The sequence below is a fragment of the Poecilia reticulata genome, chromosome 4 (genome assembly GCF_904066995.2).
Source record: "Poecilia reticulata chromosome 4, P_reticulata-male-v2, whole genome shotgun sequence".
Classification (NCBI taxonomy): Eukaryota; Metazoa; Chordata; class Actinopteri; order Cyprinodontiformes; family Poeciliidae; genus Poecilia; species Poecilia reticulata.
The window spans coordinates 3,426,686-3,450,499 of NC_088833.1; the positions used below are offsets into that span (position 1 = coordinate 3,426,686).

General features: G+C 38.4%; 1 protein-coding gene and 1 long non-coding RNA gene across 17 annotated transcripts in view; one reads left to right on the forward strand and one right to left on the reverse strand.

The window, feature by feature from the left end:
• The window catches only part of LOC145551394 (uncharacterized), a 200,076-nt gene extending 182,346 nt beyond the window's left edge, over positions 1-17,730 (forward strand). For 13 of the 16 annotated variants that reach the window (XR_014087203.1, XR_014087204.1, XR_014087206.1 and 10 more), the window contains 2 exons: positions 14,202-14,324; positions 16,589-17,730. The gene's annotated coding sequence lies outside the window, so the exon portion shown is untranslated. The remainder of the gene's footprint in view (positions 1-14,201; positions 14,325-16,588) is intronic. The other 3 variants (XM_081606010.1, XM_081606012.1, XM_081606014.1) reach the window with 1 other exon arrangement.
• Positions 15,257-23,814, reverse strand: part of LOC103463118 (uncharacterized) — a 151,182-nt gene continuing 142,624 nt past the window's right edge. Inside the window, exon 5 of the long non-coding RNA XR_014087210.1 lies at positions 15,257-15,344. This is a non-coding gene — a long non-coding RNA (uncharacterized LOC103463118). The remainder of the gene's footprint in view (positions 15,345-23,814) is intronic.

Consider the following 23,814-nt stretch of genomic DNA (forward strand, 5'->3'; position numbering starts at 1 on the left):
CTGTGACCAGAACAATAGCATTCCTCGGGTTTTAAACGCCTGGCACTTAGATTCCTAACAGCAGATTCCTGACGGGGGAAGCCGGGGCGTTGCTATGGGACGCCTTGTGAGGAGACGTACAGCTGTAAAGCGCTCTGTGATTTGGCTTTTTTATGAGTGGTGGGTGGGATTCCTGCTCGTGTTCTTTATTTCTCAGATGTGGCATTTTCAGCACATTTTCAGCAGTTTGTTTTTAGGAGGCGTCCTGCTGCTCCGCCGTGTTGATGGAGGCACCTGTTGGGTCGACACGAGTCTGATGATCTGCTGCTTGGCACATGTGGAGCAGCAAGCTGCACAGATGTGCTGGAAATGACACATGAGGTGTAAACAGACGAAACAAACCAGGTCGTGTTTATGGACTCGCCTTAATTCTGACGGAAACGACACAAAAACGGCTTTTCTTAAAGCGGATCCATTATGCAAAATTCACATATTGTTCTTTTTTATACTTCTATCTGGATCTCTGCTGCTTATAAAAACAATGCAAGTGCTTAAAAAGAAACAATCAGCCTGTTCTTTGGCAATAAGTTCATGTTTTTTGGTGTCTGGAAAATTTGCCGTTTCAAAAACCTTTCAAATGTAACGGCACAAATTAGTAGGCAGGGACTCGTTACCTAGCAACCGTAAGCTGTTACCAAGCAACTCAAGCGGAGCTCGAGCTGGCTTTACCGCTGTACAATGGCTGCTGGAAAAGACGAGAGTTTTGCTGTTGACTTACCAACCAGAAACCACTTGCTGATTTCTAGTTGGTTGTGCAGGAGGCTCCTCTTCTGCTTTTCAAAGATGTATGGTTGTATAATTACGCATCTGTTTGCAGCCATTTTCACGTGCGAGTGTAAACAGGGAAGTGTGGCTGCCATATTAAGAAAATAAAAATGTTTAGATACAGTCATAAAATTATGAGAGTGAAGTTACATATGATTTATTTTTATTTTTTTCCGGAATATTTAGACTTTATTCTTGTAACATATTTTAAACTCAGTCACAGAAATCTCACCACCTAATTATTTGCTACAAAAGACGTAAAGAACATGTTTAATATAAAACCCATTCTAACCCAATTAAGGATGTTTAATATTGTAGCGTTTATCCTGCTAACATTCTCATTAGCATCTTTAAAAACCTAAAACATAGAAAACAGAAGTAGAAGCTGACACTGCAGGCCTCTCTACTCCTCTGGTGGTTTAAGTTCACACAGCCAAACTATCAGCACATCTGAAATAACCCCCAAAAATAACGATTCTCTCATTAACCACGCCTGTTTCACAATTTAAATATAAATGAATCTAATTTAGAAAACCTCGGGCTCGATGAAGGAGACTCATTTAGAGCCAATCTAAAATTAATGAGGGCATCTGGAGAGAGGGGCAGAGTGGCCCTGCGTGGCTGAACAGATACGAGTTAACAAGCTACTGTACTTTAAAATCCACATTCATTTTGAATTAGTACAGGATTTTAAAGCTTTAATGTTGGCGCTAACGTGCTGCGGAGACGCTTCTGATGCGACTCCTAGCCTCTATTTAAGTTATGTAGCGTTTCTTTCTATGCCTCTGTGTAGGACTTAAAGTTTAATCACAATATTTTGTGGTACTTTGTTGATGACAATAAAAGCGGTAAAAAAAAACCCCCTAATTTATTACTTGCATAATTTTACTTGCATTTTAAGGTCACAGCAATTATTGCCCCACAAAACTTCTAGTTTCTGCATTTAATCATATTTTCAGATTTATTTGTACAGCTTTACTGAACAAACTGTGGGAAAAAGGTAAAAAAATAACAATAAGGACAGTTGTAGTTTTTTTTTAAAACAATTGGAATTTACTGCAATAACAATAAATCAAAATCTCATCATGGCAAGAAATGTATCGCCATACATGATAAACGATACGATAAATTCAAAAACACAAAATCTTACCAAGTAATTTTGGTTTAGTTTCTATAAAATAAGACAAAACTAAATTATAATTAACTTTTCAGTAAGATATAATTAATATTTATGGAAAAATACCAGCTGGCAGATTATTCCACTTATAAACTGGGACAATGTGAAGTAATCTACCAGTGGAACTGGAACTTTTTCATCAATATTAATGAATTGTTCACTTAAAACAAGCTCCTGAAAAGTTACTTGTAAGTTTTCATTTCAAATGTATTAAGAAACTAAACCAATAATATTTGTTAATGTTTTGTGTTTTTATGATTTTTAAGTGAAAACGTTTCATGATCAGAGTTTGACGTTTAGATGCAGACTCTGTATCTTCCATTCCTTCAGCTGCAGACGCCAGCCGGCTCCCACAGCGACTGTTTGGTTTTGCGGGTTTAATTCCCGATGGGTTCGGGTCCGGAGTGATTAGGCTGAGCCCTAAAGGCCAGCAGGCTTGTCAGGTGTCTCCACACATTAACGTCGCTCTGCTCACAGCCTGAGCCGACGGCGCAGCCAGGGAGAGGGGGAACGGGAAGCCGAGGCATGATGGGAGGGAAACGCCTCGTTCCCTCGGGTTTCTACTGGATCTGATTTACAGAGAGCCAGGAGGTTTGATTAAATTCACACTGCAAAAACACAAAATCCTACCAAGTAAATTTGGTACGCTCCAGCTCAAATATCTCAGTACACTTGAAATAAGACCAAACTAACTTTGAGCAAGATAAATGATCTTATTTTAAGTAAATAATTCCCTGATATTGATGAAAAAGCTCCAGTTTCTGTTGGTAGATTATTTTATTTATAACAGAAAAAATGTCATGTTAGAAGTGAAATAATCTGCCAGAGAAACTAAAACTTTTTCATCAATTTTTAAAGTTTTACTTTGGATAACAAGACTTGGAAAACATTTCTAAATGTTTTCATGTAGTTTTCTTACTTGGTCAAATAAATACAGCTGGTTTTTCACATTGTAAAGGTTTTAAGAATTATATTTTAATAAAGATCACTGCAAAATCTCAAAGTCTTCTAGTGCAAATATCTTAGTGCACTTTAAATAAGACTAGTAGATGACTTTTCAGCAAGACAGGAACTTGTTTTAAGTTTATTGAATGTTGACGAAGTTCTGTTTTTATTAATTAAGGGATTGATTTTAAAACAATGTCTTGCAGAAAAGTTACGTACAAGTCAGTTTTGTCTTATTTCCAATGTACTAAGATTTGTACTAGAAACTAGACTAAAATTACGTGGTAGGATTTTGTGTTTTTGCAGTGTACAGCTGATATTCAGGTGTAATTTTTACACTTTTCCTGATGAGTCTTTAGTTCCTAAAAAGCGAGACTCGGGCGGATGCTGCCTCAACATTTTCGTTAGCCTTTAACCCTGAAAGCAGCTGAGTGTCAACACGGCTGACTTTTCCCTGCTGGATTCAAACAAACTGGCATTGTGTCGACGCACAAACAACTTCCTGCATGCAGACATCCAACTTGTTAGTGGGGAGGCAACTCCTCACCCCGCTCAGTCCGACCCCAGAAAAGAAAAACTCTTCCTGCCTGTGACCTCCAACCTCCTCCTACCCCACCCACACCCTGCACTTACCCAGCATGGTGCAGCTATAGGAGGGGCTTTAGGGTGCAGTGTGTGCCCAGACAGAGGTGATGTTAGGTTTTAAAGAGGGGGGTGCATCTTGTTTTGAAGACATGGAGAAATAAAATGTAGGAGGCGCAGTGGAGGGGGGTGGGGGGGGTGAGGAGACCTGCTGAGCTGGCAGCCTATATGCCTCCTCCTCCTCCTTCCTGCTATACCTCTGCCTCCATCCCGCTCCGCCTCCCCCGCTGCTCCGTCTCCAGCCATGGGGGTAAAGTACATTACATGCTTGCTAATCAAACCTACATTACAAGTTTGGAGGGAATAAAGCAGGAATCTGAAGTGTTCTCCTTTCTTCTCTCCACCTTCCTTCCTCTCTCCCCAAACTCTGCTCACTTTCACTGCCGTGAAATCTCAGAGGAAAACCAGAAAAACACCAAATACGCGCCTCAAATCTGGCACATCAGCAGCTACACGCAGAGGAAGAGCAGCACTGCTTCAACGTGCTTCAACTAAAAGTAAAATGTAGTTGTCCAAGAAGTGACTCAATAGAGCAGAGTAACTGATCAAATTATCAATCACTCAATATCTAAAAATTACATCATCAGACGGACCAAAATGTAAAGTTAAGTGGAAATTTTCATATTTTAATTACAATAATTCATATAAATAACAAAAAAAAAACAACAAAATCAGAAAAAGGAAAAATGCTTCTAAATCAGTTTCCTTCAATAAAAAACATTTGTTTTTCATTCAGTGGGTAGAAAATTAGGATAAATTTTACTAAAGTAGAGTAAAAAGTAGAGCGTAGTAAAAATACTCAAAGTATTTTTTTAAAGAGATTTACTCAAGTTAATGTAACTGAGTAAATGTAACTATGGCTACTTTTTACTTGAGTAAAAATATGATGAAGTAGTGCCACTCTCACTTGCAGCCAGTAAAATGTAGTTCACTATCCTTACCAGTTGGTGGCAGTAATGTTTTCATTGGTTGTTTGCTAACTGCCATTAAAACAAAGAAGAAGAAACGTTGGCGCTAAGTGCAGCAGAACTAGCTAGCTAGCAAGTTACCCCAAACATTCATGCTTTAGAAGTTACTTTTAAGTTCTTTTATTTAGTTTCTAGTGTGACAAAGTATTTGAACTAGAAACTAGACAAAATAGTTTGTTTTTGCAGTTTCCAAAGAAAAGTGAGTGTAAAGGTGTATGAATATCACTCAGCCTTGTTTTGAATAGCATGTCTGAATGCTAACGCCTCCTGTAATAACTGCTTGTTATGCAACAGTTATTACCGCTAACGCCTCCGGTAATAACTGCTTGTTATGCAACAGTTATTACCGCTAACGCCTCCGGTAATAACTGCTTGTTATGCAACAGTTATTACCGCTAACGCCTCCGGTAATAACTGCTTGTTATGCAACAGTTATTACCGCTAACGCCTCCTGTAATAACTGCTTGTTATGCAACAGTTATTACCGCTAACGCCTCCTGTAATAACTGCTTGTTATGCAACAGTTATTACCGCTAACGCCTCCTGTAATAACTGCTTGTTATGCAACAGTTATTACCGCTAACGCCTCCTGTAATAACTGCTTGTTATGCAACAGTTATTACAGCTAACGCCTCCTGTAATAACTGCTTGTTATGCAACAGTTATTACCGCTGACTTGTGCTGTTGTTTTGGGGAGAGTTATGAACTCAGCTTTGGTAGAAAGTAAACATGATTCATGCTTTCATCTCAGATCAACGTTCAGTCCACATGACAGCGTAATTCTCATAAAACTGCCTCAATCAGACAAAAGTTAAAAAGATGATTTTCTTCACTGTATCACGTTTTTTAGTAACGGTACGCCATGAGCCATTTCATATCTGGTGATTTCCTGACTGAAATGATCCGTAGAGAAATATATAAAGTTCTTTAGCTGTTCAGGTTTTCATTTTTATTCTGAGATCTTTATTTATCCTCAGCTTTCAAATTACGGCTTTAAATCTCGGCTTTATTGTTCCATCGTGGAGAATGAAAATGTGCCAGTTTTTATCCAGATGTTTGAAAATGCATTGAAACGTTTAAATCTCTGTATTTGTCCTGCATTAGAACGAAGTGGGAGGTTTTAGCCTTTTTTATTTGCCCGTTTTCGACGCTTCCTTAACGCCATAATAGAGTCGCTTTTAAGATATTACACAATACGATTCCAGAGTTAAAGCCCCACTTGAAGAGCAATCTGTCTGCAATAATCAGGAACATGTAAGCACTTAGCAGAGCAAACAACACGCAGAGGCTCTGCCAGTACCGGAGACCAACTTATAGATTAAAGATGTGCAGCTGATCTTTGAAGACGGAGCAGAAATCTGGCATTAAATCTGTTTTGTTCACCGTTTCAGGAATCGTGTTTTGTCTCAGTGCGACAGACGAAACAACGCAGATACTCCAGAAATTATGCAACATTTTAATTTTATTTTTTGAATGAAAAGGAGCAGCTTGAAGAAAACAAAAACTCTCATACAGAAACATAATAATAACCAACGAAGGGCAGACTAGCCAAAAATTATACTCAAGTAAAAGTAGCACTACTTCAACATATTTTACTCAAGTGAGAGTAAAAAGTATTTAGGGAAAAAAATCTATTAAAGTACTGATCAATCATTTATTATGTAAAATTACATCATCAGACGCACCAAAATATAAAGTTAAGTGGAAATTTAGGTATTTTAAAAACCAAAACGACAATAATTCATATAAATAACAAAATCAAACCAAATAGTATTTTGTTCCAAATCAGTTTCTTTAAATAAAAAAATGTATAAAACTTTAAGAGAAACTTCAGGTCTGAGTCTGTCTCGTGAATTTTTGGTTAAAACGTGTTTGATTTTCATTCAGTGGGAAGAAAATTCAGAAATTTTACTCAACAGTAGAAATACTTTATAACAAAAATACTCAAGTAAAAGTAAAAAGTACAGAGTAGTACAAATACTCCAAGTACTTATTTTTTTCCAAAAAAGTTACTCAAGTAAATGTAATTGAATAAATGTAATTAGTCTGATAATAACAAAGAAAAACACATTTGTAATAATGCAGCATTGTACTGAATCAATACACTTCATTATTTCTGTATGTTTTATTTTTTTCTTTAAAAATCCCGTTCAGAGTTTTCAGGTTGTTAAACTATTTACGTACATCAACACAGTTACCATGACAACGGTTTGGATAAATTATTAAATTATTAAACGTAAAATTATTTTTCCACCGAAGCACAAGCAGCTTATAGTTTAACTAAATTAAATTTTGAAACCAAACAGCCTGAATATCAAAATCTGCATAACAGAATCTTCATTCATGTTTGGTTTGACATTATAAAACATATTTCTGAAAATGTTTATATTCACATTTCAAGCTTACAAAGTTGAAATCCAGTCATGATTCATTTGATAAAATTATCCTCTAAAACTGATATTTGTCCTATTGAATTAAATACAGAAAAATTGTGACACAAAGTATTTTGAATTCTGGTAAACTTGTACTACTTTGACTGAATTTTGAAGAAATTAATACCTTTTTATTACAGCTTATGAATCCTTGAGTCATTATCGATTATCAGAGTTTATTCTTAAACAGAGGAAAACACAGTTCTTCTATTTACTAATTAGTTACAAAACATTTAATTAATACTTTGAGGTCACAGCTGCTTTGCATAATCCTTTAATGCTGCTTTATTATGTTTGTAAAAACTATTTTTCAATTTCTAAAAGCTGTCCCTCATCCATTTTCCATCGTACAGTTTTAGTTTTGATAAACTTGAGATAATTAATCATCGAAGCTGCACCTGATTCCACTTTTACCTTCTTTCTTTGTGGATTTGAAAAGATCCCAGATTGTAAGTTTAGTTTTAAACAGCTGAACTTGTCAGGAGGTTGTTTGGCCCCTGTAACAGCCCCTGTAACGGCCTGAGCGGCCCCTGTAACAGCCCCTGTAACGGCCTGAGCGGCCCCTGTAATGGCCTGAATGGCCCCTGTAATGGCCTGAACGGCTCCTGTAACAGCCCCTGTAACGGCCCCTGTAACAGCCCCTGTAACGGCCCCTGCAGAGCATCAGACTGCAGGGCTTCTGCTCTGCTCTGTTCTATACATTCAGTGAACCGACTCTGTTGTGTGAGAGCTGTTGGTCTTCACCAGTCATGCTACAGGTGATGTGAAACTTTGGGGAAACGTTTTGTTAACCTGGTGAATAAAACGATGCATCACCTCAACATGTGGATTCTTAGTGACATCAGAGCAACTTTACAGAATAAATATGAGAGTAAATGAAGTTTGGATGAACTGGGGAGGAACATTTCCATTCTGAAGCAGTTCCTCAAGTTCCCTTAACTTATATTTGAGAGAAAATGGAAACAATCGTAGCAGCTCGTTATGAGTCGTTCGGGTCAGTAAGCCGACAAAGTTGGTGACCTGCAGCCAGGAGGAGAGGATTCAGGAAGGGAAAACTCTGGTAGTTTAGGTGGAGGGACGATCTCAGTCCCACACTGGAACCCATTGGCTCCTCCATGACTGTGTGTTTGTATAATCAATTTACACTTGTACAATGGCTGCTGGAAAACACAAGTGTTTTGTTGTTGACTTAACATCTGAAAACCACTTGCTGCATTCTTGTTGGTTGTGCAGGAGGCTCCACTGCTGCTTTTCAAAGATGTACGGTTGTATTATTGTGCATCTGTTTGCAGCCAGTGTGACCGTTGAGTTTGTGGGCGTGGCCAGCAGCAGCTTACTTGGATTTAAAGAGACAAGACGCCATAAAACAAACTAAAATCTCAGTATTTAAGAAAGAATTTCTGCCAAAAATGTTTTATCGCCCTTAAACCTACCAACCTGCTCAAAGTTCAGCTAGGAGAAGCAGCTGTTGGGGTCAGGGCGAGTATTCTGGAAAGAACGGCGCGGGGGTCCGTGTAATTCCTGTGAAGTCATGATGAGCCATGAATAGATCACCCTGTCACTCAGCTGAGAGTCTGATTGGCTCAAACCGACAGAGAAACGCTCAGCCAGAGGCAGGTGATGCATCAGGAGGAGAAGGAGAGCCGGGGCAGCCGCCTGAAAAGAAGGGATGACAACTGACAGAAAGGTAAAGGAGAGGAAGAGAGGGAAGGGACAGGAGGGTAAAGGGGCACGCAGCGGGTGAATGAATGAATGGATGGATGGATGAATGGACGGTTCACTGAGCCCAGCTGACTGCTTTTAGAGACTGATTAAAGAGACGATTCACTTACTGTTAAATGTATTCAGAACGCAAAATAAACCTAAAATCATCTGTAAGTTAAAGCTTAACAAAATATTTTCATCCCAGATAAAACTGGAAACACAAAATACACATGAAGTACAGTTAAGATAAATAAACTACGGAAATAGAAAAACTTTTTTTAATCTGTTGAATTTTATTGTTGAGCTGAACAAAACGCAGACATGAGAATTAAAAAATTATTATGAAAAAGTGAAACGTGGAGGCGCAGGGGTTAAGCACAACCCACATATGGAGGCCCTGATGCGGCTGTCGCAGGTTCGATTCCCGGCCCGGTGACCTTTGACCTTCTCTCCCTTTCCTTTCTATTCACTATCAAATAAAAGCCACTAGAAACAGTAAAACCTTAAAGAGTGAAACTTCATTAAAACAAATATAGTCCAAAACAAGCTGTGTGAAAAACAGAAAAATCCTGTTCAGAAAAAAAGAAAATTTACAGACGAGTCTTCTGGAGATGAAAACATCTGAACAAGCAAAAAAATAATTTACAAAAATGTTTGACTTTCTGGGCAAAGTTTTTTTTTTTAATTTTTTTTAGCAAATTTCTGAAATTAATGTAAAAATTTCTAGCAAATTTAAGACTTTTCCAACTTGTTTTTCTCAAAATTTTGCTCAAATAAATTCTCTAGAAAAATTTGGACTTTTGGAGCTCAACCATTTCCAAGTTTTTATTCTGGAACATTTTTGAGAATATAAAATGTCTAGTTTTTTCTAGCCAATTTTTTTGCACTGTAAAAATTTGTTTTTTTTGTCAGAAATGTACTCTTCTTTTTTTTATATCTACAGTGACCTTATTTCACTGTCATATAATTACCACTGACTATATACAAATGTATATTAACACAGTGAAAAAAGTCTCTGCATGACGGTAAAAGTTTGTGAAACAGGTGCAGCTCAGCTCACAAAGTGTCCAAGGCTCAGAGCGAAGGGGGAGGATGGAGGAGGCGGGTGGAGGGTGGAGGGTGGAGGGGGTGGTGTAGCGCAGCAGAAACTTCCCATGCTGGCCTCCCAGTGTGGCTACGTAATGAGGGCAAGGGACACAGACACACACACTCACGCACACTCACAGACACACACTCGGGGCCAAGCATGGCCCCACGGCTGATTAGCGGCGCACAAAGGCCCCAAACAGAAGTAGCAGAGGGCGCACAATGGGAGCAGGGCCTCAAGGCGTGGTTTACTTCTGCCCTGAGGACGGGGCGAGAGAGAGAGAGAGAGAGAGCGGGGGTCCGGGGCGAGTTGGGGGGAGGAGGCGCGGGTTCAGACGAATCCACAAGCCACAGAAGCAGAGAAGAGTTTTGTTTTTGTGACGATGAAGACGTCTTAGTTTCCCTCTGACAGAACGTAAATAAATCTCATTTCTCCAGCAGATTAAATTTAGTCTCTACATTTGAAACCAAAGGAAATAAAAAAAAAAATAACTGGACGGAGTCCATACACTGCAAAAACACAAAACCTATTTTTGGACTAGTTCCCCATGAAAATGTCTTGGTACACTTGAAATAAGACGAAACTAACTTACAAGTAACTTTTTAGCAAGATATGAGTTTATTTAAAGTAAATAATAAATCTTTATTGTTAATTAAAAAAGTGTTAGTTCCACTGGCAGATTATCCCACTTACTTCAAAATCGACAGCCCGTCACCTAGCAACCCCAGCCCGTCACCTAGCAACCCCAGCCAAGCCCAGCCCGTCACCTAGCAACCCAGTTCTAGTTCCACTGACAGATTATTTCACTTTGACAACAGGGAAAATGTTGTCTTAAAAGTGAAATTATTTGCCAGTGGACCTCGTTAATTACTGATAATTCATCAATATTAAGGAGTTATTTACTAAAATAAGCTTGTATGTCTTGCTAAAATGTTATTTGTAAATTAGTTTTGTCTAATTTCTAGTGTACTAAGATATTTGCATTAGAAACTAGATCAAACAATTTGGTAAGACTTTGTGTTTTTGAAGAGTAATTTAAAGAAAAGACATAAACTGGTTCTGAACAGGATTTTAATCGATTTAATCGATTAACTTGAGCATTAATTAATTTGAGCATGCAGAATAAAAAAATGCTATTTGCTGAAAAGACAACACAGTAAAGGCAGTAATTAAGCCAAAACTGTACAAAAATACATACATTTAAGATGTAAATGTGTTGCCCGGAACTGAAGTGGCTCATTTTCAGCTTCAGTGATTTATAAACTAAGCCAAGGTGCAGATCAGGTGTAAACTAAGCGCCGTCAGGGAGCCGGCATTGCTAACGAAGCCGGAGTACCCAGAGAGGAACCGTGTGCACAGAGAGAACAACTCCATGCAGAAAGACTGCAGCTGCAACACACGCTGCTGCAGGAGCCATGTTGTCCTCTTTCTTTATCCAATTATCCAGGACTATTTTCTCATGTTTTATTCCTCAGATTTGTTTTTCTGTCAATTAAAACAAATATTTACAATTTCAACATATATGTTCAGTTTTTAACCAAGAGGAAAACGTATAAAATGATCTCAAAAGGCAAAAGAAATGAGCGACAAATCCACAAAGACAATTTAGCTTCTTGTTTTTCAGATTACTTAATGCTATTTAAATGCAGAACTAACACACACACACGCACACACACACACACACACACACACACACACACACACACACACACACCATCCTCAGTGATGGAGAGGCTCCTTAAATAATTCAGAGTAATTATTTTCTGATAATCATTGGAGGACAGCTCGCTGTAATAAAATGATAAACGAGACAATTATGAGGAGAAATCCTCGGCCCGGTTTTCCTAAACACACTCAGGAGACGCAGTTCAAGTCATTCTGACAAGATGATCAAAATCATTTTCCCTTTTCACGACACGCTGCAGCTCAGGACTCTACAGCTGAGACGCTCTGATTGCTAATGTGAGCTTCAACCTGAAGCTCAGAGTATTCCAGTTCTGCAGGAACTCGCTCCATTTTCTCTAGCAACTTTTTGGGAAAAATGTCCTTTTAGGAATACATTGTTATACTCAAGTAATAAAATTATGTGTGTAATTTTATTATGAAGTATTTCTACTCTTACTAGAGTAAAATTTCTGGGTTATATTTATGTATTTTGGTCTGTCTGTCGATGTCATTTTTAAATATTGAATGATTGATAATTGGATCAGTTACTCAGTACATAAACTTCCACCAAATACTTTTTAACCCTTGCTTGAGTCATTTCTTGCATGGCTACTTTTTACTATCATTTTAGTAGAAACATGTTGAAGTAATGCTACTCTTAGGCGGTACAGTTTTTGCGTACTCTGACCACTTCTGAAGTACTTTCATGTTTTTTTTTTTTTAATTCAGGTTTCTGTTGGAAACTTTAATAACTTCAGATTTTATTCAGACATCCTCTGAAAACTGACATTTTAATCTCATTAGGAACATTCCTAAAGTTGACTCTTTCTGTTTTAGATCAACAGAGTTTGATAAGCACCAAAATACTGAAAGAAATGTATTTATTATTTCTTCAAATTCAAAAGTTTATGTCTACTAAAGCTGATTTCACACCTGATATTTCGGTAGATTTGGTTCGTTTTGGGAGCAAAATTGCAACATTTGTTACATTTTCAGTCAAAACCAACCAAACTAATTTAAAAACCCGTTCCCCTCCTCACCTGTGGTGGCGCTGCAACAAGCACTTTACAGGAGGAAACGACACAAAAACATCTGAAGAAAACACTGAGCGCAACTTCCTTCTTCACAAAATGTAAACACAAATGGAGCGGCGTCAGATTTTAGCGGCTGTATTGTAGGATTTCTCCACTGATGGTTGCTAGCTGCAGCTAACGCTGCGCTGCTGCAGGCGGCCATTACTGTGAGTCACCGAGTCACGTCCGCACATCCGGGTCCAATGCGGGAGGCAGGAATCCGTCACTACGTGGTCGTAGCGTCCTTATTTCTTACCTGATCGCTATAGAATATGGTTATTTTTAAACTGATTATGTTTTTATATATTTTCTCAGGATATAAATATATAAACAGTTTGGTTTCTGTAGCGACGCAAGAGAGGACTGAGCAATCTTTTCTTTTATATTGGTCAATAATTTAATTTTACATAAATGCTGCTGTTAAAATGTGTTTTTTTAATGAAAGCTATCAAGTAGGATGAAATCTATAAATATTGCCACTTTGTATAAAAAATTAGGCAATTAGTTTTACTGAAGGTTTAAAAACTAAACATGGCCGATGTGAATGTACCTAAGATTTATCTGCCACAATTCAACAACTTTCAAACAACATATTTAGATTTAAATGTCAAGTTTTATTAACTTAAGGTCATTGGAATAAAATATTTGTTCCTTATAAACCAGGTGAGATGAGCAGAAATCAAAATGACAGGAAAAAAAAACTTACTAAACATGAGAAAAAAATAATTATTTAGAGAATAAAAGGTTTGGTAAAAATCTTAAAGCACTTGGTTCCCAACGATCATATTCCATTTGATTTTACTGTGTTTTATTTGTTCTGAAAGATTTAAATTGATGGTGAAAGATTCTAAGGAATTAAATTTTGACAATAAAACTGTAAAAACCAGAAATCCTGTTCTGCTTCATGTTTCCAACCTGTGATCTAAATGAACCGTTTTTTCTACTTGATTTAATTTATTTTTGTCTGTTTATAAGCTGCAGTTAGAGGGATGTGTACACTAAGGCTTTACACAGCAGACTTTGTGAAAACCTGGTTTCCTGTTGGTGTAAAACCTCCACAGAAAACCTTTAGTTGTCATGAAAATCACTTTTTAACTGTTTGAGGCCCAGATTTTATTTTCCACGGTTGCATAAAAGTCGCCTCCTTTGCTGGCTCTTCTGGCTGGGATAGGCATGAAAGTGTGAGATCTGCACCACAAAGAGTTAAAAAAAAATCTGATCGCTCGGTTCGTTGTGCAAATTTAGTCAGAGGGTGTGTGTGTGTGTGTGTGTGTGTGTGTGTGTGTGTGTGTTCTGTAGGTCCTTCTGAGCAAAATGACATGGAAAAGGTGATTTTCCACTATAGTGAGGTTTCCACAGTAAGTTCCCCCAGGCTGCAGCAGAAACATGATTGAATTGTGTGTGTGTGTGTGTGTGTGTGTGTGTGTGTGTGTGTGTGTGTGTGTGTAGAAATTGCATTGACTCGACTGACAGTTCAGAGCTCTGCTGCACCTCCATCCGTGTGTCGCGTTTTACTTTAGTCTTTAAGAATTTGACGTATTTCTGTCCAGCAGTGCTACAAACATATTTTTTTGCCAAACAGTTTAACCTTGTTTTACTTATTCTGCTCAGACGGACCTGCCAGATATTTGAGGTTTTTGGTGTTTGTGTGCGTCGGCGTCTGAAAGTTGGAGTCGCCAACACTGTTCCTGTTTCTCCCTGTAGGTGATGCTGATGGAGGAACGTCGTCTCGGCTCAGCAAAATGAAGAAGATGCTGACATTTCTCACTCCAACACACACAGTAAAACTGTTTCCAGGTGAAGAGAAGCAGATCAGAAGGAATCCAGGTGAATAAGAAAAACTGTAAAAAAATATTCAGAGCAGCGCCTTTAAAAACTACAATCTGTATGGAAGCATTAATATCAATGTTACTTTAATGCTACCTCATTAAACAAACTTTCCTTTGTGTTAACATTAATATGAGTCAATATTGTTTGATAAATGTTTTTCACAGCTATGTGGTCTTTTGTCTAAATAAATGTTAAAGCTGCAGTTTGGTGTGAAACAGTCTGAAAAACTGGAAACAACCAATCAGAGCCAGGAGGCGGGTCTTAGTGCTGCCAATCACAATCTCATGTGGCGCTGCTCATCCCCCTCTTGTTGTGAATGCTAGGCTAATTAGCATAGCCACAGATGACAGCTGATAAACCATTCTCCTGTAACTAAGTTACATTTAGCAATGAGTACATGAGGATGATTGACAGCACTCAGCCCCGCCTCCTGTCTCTGATTGGTTGGGTTTGGCGCATTTCTTCAGGGAGGAAACTGATCGTTTCACAGATTATCTGTCTCATACTGAGAATAAAGATGTAATATTCTGACTTTATTCTCATAATTTATTAGTTTTTTTAGTTTGGTCCTAATGCTCCGTTGTACTAAGATTATTAAGGGATGGAAACAGGATTTAGTAAAAATAAAAACACTCTTAATGTGGAGTTTGTTCCTCTACTAAAAATATAGAGTTTTTCTAAATATGAACACGATGCGGCTGAAATAACTTATTTTAACAGATGATGTCTGTGAAGTTTCTTCTTCTGTGATTTTTTTTTTTAACTTGTCGTGTTAGTTAGTTAGTTAGTTAGTTAGTGTTGAACCAACCAGAGTATCAGCCGCTGGCGGCCAGCAGCCGAGTGTAAACGATCGCACCGCCGCGCTTGAGGGAAGCAGAACCAACAGCTTGTGTGTCACTTCAGACTCCATGCTCTTCCTCTTCCTCATCCTCATCCTCATCCTCACCTCCGCGGGTCATGAAACCGACTCTGTTGCATCAGACGAAATCACTGCTCCCTCCACCCAACTTCTGCCTCCTCCCATCCACACACACACACACACACACACACACACACTTGGCATTTGTTTGTCCACACTCTCAAACCACATTAGTGTGTTCGACCCGATTGATGAAGTGTTTTCTGTTGATTGAAATCAGGGTGATCAGTCACTGATGCCTCTGTTTGCTGGGCGGAGATGAGATGATAGTGATGGATAACAGATTAATCAGTAAACACACACACCACTGACGAGCATCAAGACTTCCACACACACTCTGTGTGTGTGCGGTTCACACACAAACATTTGCTCTTCATCACATTTTATCCTGTTTGCAACAAAGTTTGAAGCGATTAAAACTGAACAGAGGCGTAAAAAACTGAGAAATCTACAGAATCTTTGTGCAGCGAGCTGAAAATGATCATGATCTGAAATTTGTGTCTATTTTTCTGTTTACTAGTTTAAAGCTGAGAACATTGAACAGAAATTTAATTAAAAAACTAAGTAAATCCAAAAATCAGCGTTTTTCTTTAATTTGTGGCTGTGAGCCACTTGTCAAAATAACATTTTCATCATTTTTGTCCAAATATTGTAGGTTAGATAAAAAAGCAACACATTGTGTTTAATTACAGTTACATTGTAATTCTAAATTGGTCCAATTCAACTTTCTCGCCAGTTTCCATGAAAAATATGAGCAAAACTTTGTCAATATTCTGCTAATGTCAAAAAAAATAAAATTTTGCAGCATTTCTGTTAAATAAGATGCAAAATAATAATCATGTGAATAAGTTTGCTCATGATTATGTCATTAAAAAACAATTTTCCTACCATTTCCTGTCTTTGTTTCCAGCAGTAGTAACTTCCTGTTGATCGTGTGACTTGTGTGATGCAAAAACAGTGTTTCCATTGCAGTTTTGCAAAATACACTAATTTTAATAAATGTTAACATAATTCATCCATCCATGAATGACACTAAAACTACATGAAATCTATTTTTAGATCTGGTTTTGGTTGGAAAAAGTTTTATTTTTACATAATTTTCCAAAGGAGGAAACATGTTTATCTCTTTCATTTATTTTCAAACCTAAAATTAGTCATAAAATGGTGATGCTTTGAAAATGACATACATTTCCTGTAGTAGATATTCACAAAACAATACAAACCGTCTTTTTCAAAAGGTCTTTGAAGACAAATAGGGAATATTTATATATTATTGCACTGGATTTGTTAGAGTAGCTGTAAGTTGGCGAAAGGCCGTTGATGTGTTTTGTTTCTGCTGCAGGGACGGGATGATGCGTGAGCAGCCTGTATCTGCCGGCCCCCACAGTTTCCTTTGTGCTGCTGGAATTAACTACGACTCGTCACGTGTAACCGACTGCTAACCTCCAACCCCATTCAGGAACCGTCGCCTGTGTGTGTGAGAGGGGCAGAGAAAGGAAGAGGTCAAGCTGCCACAAACACAAGCAAAATCATTGTTCCCAATGGAAAAGCACAAATCCACTCCAACCAGAACAAACGCACCCGACGGATACACTTGCAAAAACTGTAGAGCTTTACTCTGAATCTGCTGGAAATGAAACGCGATTTGATGAACCTGCACTTATTAAAATAAACTGAAATGTGATGTAATTTCAACTGAAATTTGACGTATTATAATCATTTACTTAGCAAACTTAGTCATAGATTTAGCAATTTCATTTTGAATTATTTCATTTTCTTCAATGACTGTCATTAATTTCACAGCAGGATCTATAGACATGTTGCAGGGTGAGATCCCGCCCCCTGCTGCTAGCTGACTAGCATTGGTTTTAGCGGTCAAGTTGCTGACATAACACGCCAAATCTTAGAGAAACTAGATGCGGTGCTTTGCTACTAACGGTCAACTCTACGACAACCGTTTATTAACTTTAGCTAATCTGACAGCTGTGGCTGATTAGCTAATTTAATCGCCTGCTCAACTGACGATCTAAACTGAACCGAAACACCAAATTCAGCAGCACATCTACATGTCAGATTGTCATAGTCAAGCTAGCATAACTGAACTCCTTCCCTGTCCCTTGCTATTTTTTAATTAAAACTTTTTCCTGATCTTGTTATCCATTGTGTTGGCAACTTTACAGCTAAAACCAATGACAGCCTCCTGATTGGTGTCTCTCTGTATGGTTAGTGAAGAGGAGTCGTGAAGAAGTGCGGGTTGTGAGGATGAAGGCATCGACCGCCTGATGACACGAATCACAATACAGTCTGAGACAAAACGCTTTTCTTCTCATCACAAGAAGGAACTCACTTATTTCCAATCCCATTTTCTCTTGTCTACAGTGTTTTGTATTTTCTCAGACATTTTCTTGTTTAATGTCATTTTAAATTGTTAACCTTATTTGATTCATTTTTGAGTAAATCTTAAATTATCCCGTCTTCCTCTGACCTGTCTGTTGTGTTCCTTGGTTGGTTGTTTGCTAAAGTTCTCCAACAGTGTAAAATAAATACATTTCTGGTAATTAATGGGATAAAATGAGGTTGGTGGTGAAATTTGTCCATTCAGCAGCCAGGACAGCCCAGACTGGGAGAATGGCCAAGTGCTTGAGTGGTTTTACACAAAAAGTGATTTTTTTTTTAAAGCAATTTGTTTGAAATTCCTGCCTGTGAAAAGAAACGTATTGTAATGTAAAAACACATTTGTCAATCAAAACCATACATTAAAGGAGGGAAATGCTGTAACGGGCATGAAGCCTGATATAAGAGGCCCTTCGATCACGCGGCAGGACACAGCAGGAAGGTGTTTATTATGCCGTCGCATCGCAGCAGGACGCACTAAAATAAATGCGTCTTTGCTAAAAAAAGAAAAATGTGTTTGGTTGTGCTTTATTTTGCGAGAGTTCAATTCAGTTTATTTAAATAACGCCAATTCACAACACATTGTCTCAAGGCACTTTGCAAAAAATAAAGGCAATTCTTACAATCATACAAATTCCAAGTTGAGTACTAACATTTAAATTTGATCCTGGTTACCAAACAACACGGTTTATTATTCATGTTTATGTTTTTTGGTGTTTGGAAAACGAGCCGTTTCAAAAACCTTCAGAAGGTTAAGTCACAATCAATGGGCACTGCCCCGTTACCTAGCAACCCAAGTCGAGCCCAGCCCGTCGCCTAGCAACCCAAGAAGAGCTCCAGCACATTTGGTCAACTGGTTTCACTGCTGTACGCACTGTACAATGGCTGCTGGAAAGGACAAGAGTTTGTTCTACAGTTGTATAATTGCGCATCTGTTGGAAGCCATTTTGAAATGAGTCTTGGAGGCGTGGCCAGCAGCAGCTTATTTGGATTTAAAGTGACAGGATGCCCTAAATACGTTTTGTTTTTTTTTCTTTCTAAAAAGTAATGCTACCAGCCTAGCGTGCGCAACTGCATTCTGTCTGGGATTTCTCCCATTGAGCTTGATTTCCCAAGATGCATTTCCACTGGGTCGGTCAGTGAGGAAGTGAACGAATCCGTTCAAACTAGCACATTACATAGAGACTGGGTAAAGATTAAAACTTCAACCAGAGGCCACACCTCCTGCAAGCCACTGATTCTCAATAGCTGATGGTCAAGCGAAGCGTAGAACAAGGGGCTGATTTTTACCGAGCTACTATCGTCCCAAAAGTCAGCTGGCACAAACTGTTTAGCCAAAATATTATTCTATGACATGTCTACTTCGCAAAAACAGTCAAACTAAATATATAATTAAAAAAACTAAATCCATCTTTGCAGAATTTCCAGGTATTGCCATCTCCTTGTGCAACGATCTTCTAAGCTGTGACATGAAGCTAATATTACTGAGCCGTGTGTCACAGGATACTCGTTTAGCTTAAAGTGTTACAAAGCAACCGAACAACCTCTAACATTTGACCGTTAGTTTTCTGGATTATTTCTTTGTTGCCTTCAGATGAAATCCTAATCACCTTAAACAGGATCTCCTCCGCCATTGACCAGTGAGCAGCTTTAGAGCCGTGTGTGGCTGCATGAGGACATGTGTGCTGCTCAATCATTTGGAGCATGAAGAACAGAAAGAGTTTGCAGATTAAGGGAAACTCGGGGGATTAAGGTCATTTCCTGTGTTTAAGCTGTAAATTAGCCTTTCACTACCACAGGGGAAAACATACTGAGTGCCGCGGTACTGCTCAGGAAAACTTATACAACCGTCTCCCGAGAAACTTTACACAGAAGATACCCCTATTTGGTTCATCTCAGAGGATATCTGGATATTTTCCTGCTCTCAGGGTGTTTTCACATCTGGTAGATTTGGTTCAATTGGGGACCAAAGTTGCAATATTTGGTTGCTTTCATACTGCACTATGTCAAACAATCTAAACCAATCAAAATCCCATTTCCCCTCCAGGCCTGTGGGGGCGCTGCACCAAGAACCACTGAAGGAAACGACACAAAAACCTCTGAAGAAAACAGTCGTAAGATGTGGTGGAAACGCATTTATTTTCCAAGATACACATGTAAAATAAAGACTAACGTCTAATTCATCCTCTTAATTTGGACAAATTGAAAGTGGTTTTTGCTTATGGAAGGTAAAACCTATAATTACGACTTTGGGTGTCGCCATGTTGAAATTCCAGCGTCTTCACTAAAACGCTGGAATTTTAGCGTCAAACAAAACCTCTGTTTTGTTTTGAAGAAAACAAAACAGAGCACAAATTCTGCAGCGCTCCAGTTACCCGAGTTTGATTTGATGTCGGACCTGAGCTAATGGCGTTTTAGTGAAGACGCTGGAATTTCAACATGGCGACACCCAAAGTCGTAATTATAGTTTTTACTTTCCATAAGCAAAAACCACTTTCAATTTGTTCAAATTAAGAGGATGAATTAGACGTTACTCTGTCTTTTACACGTGTATCTTGAAAAATAAATGCGTTTCCACCACATCTTACGACTGTTGATGTGAGGAGCGGCCATCTTGAAACACAAAGTCGGCCTTACAAGTTGTAACTTGTGGTAGTTGGAGTTGAATAGTGGAGTGTATAAAGCTTTTGAAATATCACAAGTAAGGCTACAAACTTTTGAAAACCATAGATCAATAATGTCTGTGCAAAGATTGTAGTAAATTTACAAATATTTTACAAATATTGTAAACAAATACCTAAGCTTTTAACCGTCGGCACAAGTTGGCACATCTACAAAACTGGGGATTTTCTGTCTTTAATCACTAAACTTATTTTTGCATGTCCAAAATTGCTTCTTTTTAATTTTTTTTCTTTAATACATTTATTTATTTTATTCAATTAAAGTAAAACAATAAATTGTTATATCTGACTAAGGTGAAGTGTACTTTTTGGAAATCCTGTGTAAGAAAAAACAAACAAACAAATTTAGGCACATTTTACAGAAAAAAAACATTAAAACCACCAAAATATAAACTTTTTGGCACTACCAGAATTCCCTACAATCTCTTTTTGATGACAGTTCCTGGTCACTGACATCTGGAAATCTCTAATGATGATGAAAACATCTTCTGGCTTAAGAGTCGGACGTTTCCATGGATACCAAATATATCCATGTTCAACAGGGAAGACGTGCATTAATGGGAAAAAACTTTAAATCTGTTCCAGGGACTTGGGGGAAAATGCATTTAATTTTAATTTTGTTATTTCCCTTCATATAAATAACATTTTCAACTTGTTTGAAAAAATGACTTGTTCATAATTAATAGTTAAAACCACATTGTGCTGCACAGAAAACATTAGTTTAATTTTCTCTGTTTCTTGTCATTTCTGAATTACTTTTCAAACATTTGAACGTCATGCTGTCATTGTACGGATTCAGACGTTCACTCACCGTGTGCAGCAGGAAACAGAGACTGTAGATCTGCACTTGATCCATGATTCCCATTTTACTGCCTTTAGCTCTGTGACATCATTTCTCTTACTGGACAAAATCTGTTCTGTGGTGCCGACAGCAAACATGGGCTGGAAAAATACATTTTATGTGGCTTTGACTGGCTCAGTCAAAGTAAGACGCTGGACGTTTCGGTACCAGCTACGTTTGTTCGTCTCTTTACGGTTTTTAATGCTCCACTTTAACGTTCCCCCCATTTATATGCAGCTTTTTATAGAGAATAATCTATCCTGTTTTCTCTTCCATAAGCTCTTTGTTGGTCGATTAGTGACCTCTTTCACACACACACACATACACACACACACACACACGGCAGTTTGCATGGCTTACTTTTAGTTAAGCAGTGGCAACATTGTCTGCAGTCAGTTTTGACAACACTGGTGTCATTTATTGTGTGTGTGGATTTGTGAAAGTCTGACAGAGGAGCCACTACATGAGAGAGTGTGTGTGTGTGTGTGTGTTTAATTTAACATTGTGAGTCTTTATTTACAGCCGTTTGTTGGAACTATGACAGGGAGCCCTGTTTTTAAATGAAGAGCTGCTTTCTATGAGTGAACAGTGACCATCTCCTCTCTGTACGTCCAGCAGTCAGAAATGTTTTAAACTCAAATTAACCCGACTGTATTTACAGCAGAACAGGATGAAAATCACACAATATCAGCAGCTTCCCCCAGAAAACTAGCCAAGCCTGCTGGTTTTGTATTTATGCTTTACTAACTATTCTTAGGGAACAAGATTAAAGTGTTTATTGTATGAAGTTTTTTCATGTCTCCTAAATTGTTCTGTTTTGTTCAGTATTTTGATTTTCTGGTTGTTTTTTATCAAACCTGCAGGATTTTCATGAAATACTCAGAATGAAAGAGTTGAAGGGGTAAAGAGTTATTAACTCTATTAAGATAATTAATTCAAAAGATAGGAAATCATTCCTGTAGTCAGATGATGATTTTTGTGGTTGGTTATAATTTATAACCTGGAGTTTTATGTTAGTAAACAAAAATATAGAACATTTAACTTTTTATCAGTTTGTGGCTGAGGAGATGAGGTAACACTTTATTTATGAATAAGATTATTAAACATGACATAACACCCGTTATGAGCATGAAGGAGTCTTCATGAATGCATGAATGCAACTCATTATTGTCATTATTTAACAGTCCTAAGCTTCCATGGACACTCTGTCCTCTTCAGGACGGATGTCATGTCCTGTCATGTCCTGTCCTGTCCTGTCCGTCTCAGGCAGAAAGTCCTACTGCAGCCGACCAGAAGCTAAATGCTGCTAAACGTGCTAATCTGACTTTATCAGAATAAATAGTTGGAACTGTACAGATTGTGTTGTTTTTTGTATTCTCCACATCTCTTCATATCGTTATTCTTCCCTGTCCTCCGATATATTTTGTTCTTTGTTACATAAGTTGTCAGACAGTTTTGTTGTAAAGCTGCAGTATGAAATATTTATAATGTTACACATTTATTGAAACTGTCACTTTGTTGTGATGGCATGAAATAAAACGGATAATCCGTGAAAGCTCTTCTCCTAGCGCCAACTACAAACAACCAATCAGGGCCAGGAGGCGGGGCTTAGTGCTGTCGATCACCATCTCAAGTGACTAGCCCTCCCTCACCTCCTTGCTCTGTGCTACAGCAGCTAGCATAGCATGTTTATGCTGAGGATAGTTAGCATGACCACCAATGCACATTTATCGGCATTGATTGACAGCGTTAAGCCCCGCCTCTTGGCTCTGATTGGTTGTTTTTGTTTGGGAGCAAAGCATTTCTTCAGAGGTGGAGATTGATCTTTTCACAGACTGTCTGTCTCAAACTATCATAACAGTTTTGACCAAACCATTTAAACCATAAAAACATTTATTTTAATATAAAAGTTACACACTGCAGCTTTAAGACAGACCCACATTTTCTCCATTTAAACTCAGCGCCCTGCTGTTTATTTCGGGGTCGTGTTTTACTCTGTAGGATTTCAGTGCAGTGCTGTCAGACGCAGCAGGGAGGTGCAGAGTTGACGTTTGCTTCCTCAGATAAGGCCCAACATGCCTCAACCGGAGCGCGTCCGTTCAGAGGACTAAAGCAGAGCAGTAAATCTGGTGACCTCTCTGTGCCACCCTGAAACGCACAAACACATTTCTGTGTCCATGTCCTCACCGCAGTCGTCGCTCTGTCCTTCTGGCGGAGATCTGAGCGGGACTGGAGCTTTAATTAAGACAAAAATGGCTCCCAAATCCTCCAGCCGTTGGCGAGTGGAAGCCCCAGGGAGCAACGAGGAAATGGAACGATGGAGAGATAGAAGAAACGCAGAAGTGATCATGAATCCCCAAATCCTTGAAATGAGTCTTAAACGGCTGACAGTAAAAAACTCTCAACATCTGCAGTAAAAACTTGTTTTTTATTCTTTAGGTTTTTTCTCATCTGCTCACTAGTTTCGCCATACAGAACCCATAAGAGAAATCAGCAAGAGTGCGATGCTTCAACACATAACTGATTCCTGTTTCATTTTTGAGGGCTGCACAGTGGCGCAGTTGGTAGAGCTGTTGCCTTGCAGCAAGAAGGTTCTGGGTTCGATTCCCGGCCCCGGTCTTTCTGCATGGAGTTTGCATGTTCTCCCTGTGC